Below are 4,107 nucleotides of genomic sequence, written 5' to 3' on the forward strand. Positions count from 1 at the left end.
TTTGGATAAGGCCAAAATAGTGATTGGCCTATCATATCACAACATACATCACTATGCAGACCCATGAAACATTTCACCAGCAGTCCTCCCATAGAATGACTTATAACATTAATCTTCTTCTCTCCTGAAGCTTTGTAAACTGTTTCCAACTTTTTAGCAAACTGGTCCAACGTTTCCTGCAGTCTAAACCCATTGCAACACACACACAAAAAAAAAGTCAATACACCGATCACTCAATGTTTACGCCAAAGCCTCAATCAAACTCAAAAGAGATATCTTTTTTGAAACCTGTTGCTTTGCCGGAAATCATAACAAAAACCAAAAAGGGTTTTCCCTTCTTCGAATCCCCATCCAAGCATCTCAACAATCATTTTACCTGTTTCCAAATACAAATAAGAGATTAACAAAGTAAAAGCTGATGACTTTCTCAAAACAAAACACAGGGAAATCAAAAGTCTGAAGTGTTTATATATGTATGTATACACAAAACTCAACTATGATTCGCCTCTAACAATATCGGTCAAACAGTTAAGGATTCGCCTCTAACAATATAAAAAAAAAGGATCATACCGGAACAAATAATCTCCGCCGAGTCAATCGCCTTTGCTACTCATCTCCAAATCCTTTGATTCCAAATCCTTCTCCTGATTCCAAATCCATCCATTACATATCACACGGCATTTCGGGAATTCGATCGCGAGAGAGAGAGAAAGAGAGAAGAAAAAAAATAAAATCGAGCTTCTCAGTTTTTTTTCCTTTGTATTATTCTTTCAACCAACCGAAACCCGACACACATCGTCTCTTAAACCACAATCAGGTATACTATATTAGAGGCGCCCTTGAATTTTTTTTATTTTGTTCTGATTTATTTTTTTGAGTCAAAACACTAAGAACTCCTGTATGATACTACCGATAAACAAGGTCTTATAGCCAAAGATCATTTTGCTAGTTTATTGTGTAGTTTAATATTTGTGCATAAAGATAAAAAAAAACTTATAAAAAAAAAAAAAAAAAACAGAGCGCCATCATCATTAGTTATAGAGAAAAACAAAACCTAATAGTTGAGATCAATCATGTCTGCGTGAAACTTGGTAAGAACTAAGAACTAAGAACCATCAAGCTTAATTTAGAGATAAACAATCGTATTAGTGCAGTTGCTTCAACTTCTTTGTCTCGAGACTTAAGATAAAAATACCATTTGTCTTCGGTCGTCCATGACAGCCACTGAAATAGATGGAATTGCCATTGAGTCCATCAATTTCACAGGAGGGCACAGTGATGCCTAGATCCAAAAGCATTGCCTCGTCCCCCAAAGAATCAACTCGTTTATATTCCTTGATCTTCCCTGATGATTTATAAATGTTGTTGACGCTGAAGGACCATTCTTTAGACATATTATGCTGTTTCATAATGACCTCTAGGACATCTCCGCTTACTGTGACTACAAGTTTTGGATCAGCAAAAACCCAATAATAAAGTGGTTGCACATAACGGCGGAAACCTAACTCATAATTTCGTGAACGACTACGATCTAATCTTCTCCGAAACATACCACGTTTTAAGATTCGTTGTGGAATCTCATCAGAAAAATCCAAGATTTTGAAACCACCATCACTGTTTAGGAAGTAAAGCTTGTGATCCTTGTAAACCATGTTAGAACAATATGAAGTGTTGGGGATTTAATTCCACGAGGTGTCCCCTTTCTTAGCATAAACCACACACCAATCTCTAAGTTCCCAAAAAACTAGATGCTCTTTGGTTTTCTCGTCAATCCAAAGCACAGGGGATCGTATCCTCATACCATTGCTCCTGCTTCTGACAGTATCGTGTGAAATACAGAACCTCTCATCTATGGTTCGTTCAACCTTTAGCATGCCAAGTTGTGACTCCAGAGACGGCAGATCGCTCCTATCACGGGTAAATAGATTAACAATGCAGAGATTGTACAGAGGATCTTGCATTAGCAGCCAACTTCCACAAGTTGCTATACAAACACTATTTGCAAATCCCACGCCAAGATCTTGCGTGTTGTAACGTTTGTGTTTTTCCTCGGGATTGAAAAACGTGCGTGAATTGTTGTTTCTGTCTTTGGGGAAGGGAACCAGCCAAGAGATGTGATATTTGGGGTTGGGCACGCATTGTCTTGAAGCAGAGTACCAAGACAAACATACCGATTTAGCTCGTTTGAAATTAGGAGAGTTGAGGCGTTCCAACACAGAAATCAAGATATCTAAAGGAAGCTCCGACCAGGAACGGCATGTATCTCGTCTGAGACGCTTATGACGGTTATGCTTCTCCTCCATGAATGAATGTTTTTCTCTTAGCACACCCGTCACGTCACGTCTTACTCGAACCTAAAACCTAGGGAGTGCATTAGTAAATGACACTTTAGGTTTTTCTATGGGCTTGATCGGCCCATTCAACCAGTGTATATATTTCTACGCAATTTTTTTTTTAATTTATTATCCTTTTTATTTTCTGTTAGGCATTTTAGATATTTTCTGTTAGGCATTTTAGATTTAGTTTCAAAAATCCGAATTATAAAGTTTTGGTTTTGCGCAAAACAGTCAAAAATGAAAAAAAAATTTATTTTGAATGAGTAATTTAACCAATTTTTTTTTTTAAATATAGATTGAACCTAAAAAAACGTAATATATGTCGAATGAAAAGATTATGAAATTGGTTTGTATCTAACGTTACATACGGTAATCGATATGATAACATCTGTTTGGAGAACAACAATGTAAGAGCAGATCAATATAAGACTCCAAAACAAAAGCTCACTTAATTTTTTTTTTTTTCGGCAAATCAAACTTTCATTAATTGTAAAGAGTAAATTACAAAGACATTATACAGAGTTAATAGAATACAATTATTACATACATATATGTATGTATCATAAAGTGAGAAAAATACAGCAGAAGAGAGATTGACGATGCTTTCCGAAGAGAGCCTTACTCGCTAACCGATCATAAAATCGATTATTGTCCAACTTCATATTTGATTTCTCTCTGTTACGGTTAGTATGCAGTATCCTTTGGCTGAACTTTCTTTTTGCGAACCGTACATGTAAACCCGATGTGTCCAAACATAACTCTGAAATATAGACATATTGGTACCAATGCTTCTGTACCAAAGTCTTTTTTATATATCTTGACTCTGTAATTTTCTTCATAATACTCACAAATAGCATCAATGTAGTAGTAATCTCCACTGTAATATCCTTTGAGAAAAGCTTGAGGCTAAATTTAAGCAAATCTCCAAAACTCACAAGGGAGAACCATAGTCCTTTGGTAGATCCCACACTTGGGCCAACAGTATCATCACCAACATCCAAAGATCGATGGATTTGAATAGTTATAGTCACAGCTTTTTGACTCTCCGAATGTAATATCAATACCACGAGAGAAAACCAAGTTGTTTCCATCTCTTGTACAACTTTGGCCAACAAATTAACATAAGCATCAACATCAAATACATAATTAACTTCTTGTAACCCGATGATGGGAAAAGGTTCCCATCTAAACAACGTTGATGCGTTCTTCAAACTGCAAATCTGACCAATAACCATGTATAGTTGCTTATAATTGATCAAAACCATCTCTGACTTCCAAATGCCAATACACCCATAGCCAAATTGATGGAGCCATATATCCATCACCCAAACGATAGTATCAAAAAAAACCAATACGCATCATCATTCATTAGAGAAAAAACAACATATATTGAAAGTTGAAATCAATCAAGTTTGTGTGAAACTTGGTAAAAACCATCGAGCATTAGCGAGTTGAGCTGGTGAACAATCAAATTTGTGCAGTGGATCCATCTTCTCTGTCTCGAGGTCATAGATAAATTTATCGTTAATGATCTTTCCATGACTACCACTAAAATAGATGCAATTTCTTTTGAGCAGACCCTCAGGCGAGCACAGTGATACCTAGATCCCAAAGCAATGCCTCGTCGCCCAACGTAACAACTTTTTCATACATCTTGAAGGATCCTGATGAATGAACCTTCTAGAGGTCGAAGAATCTGCAGATTCTGGTGTTACGGTCCCATATGTTATTCTCAGAATATAGATGCAGATCACAACACCCGTATTTAACT

At 36.5% G+C, this 4,107-nt stretch overlaps 2 pseudogenes; both read right to left on the reverse strand.

Moving 5' to 3' along the window:
* LOC104733390 lies at positions 1,146 to 2,303 on the reverse strand (annotated as a pseudogene).
* Positions 3,739 to 4,107, reverse strand: part of LOC104733391 — a 6,020-nt pseudogene continuing 5,651 nt past the window's right edge.

The sequence above is a fragment of the Camelina sativa genome, chromosome 12 (assembly GCF_000633955.1).
Source record: "Camelina sativa cultivar DH55 chromosome 12, Cs, whole genome shotgun sequence".
NCBI classification, from domain to species: domain Eukaryota; kingdom Viridiplantae; phylum Streptophyta; class Magnoliopsida; order Brassicales; family Brassicaceae; genus Camelina; species Camelina sativa.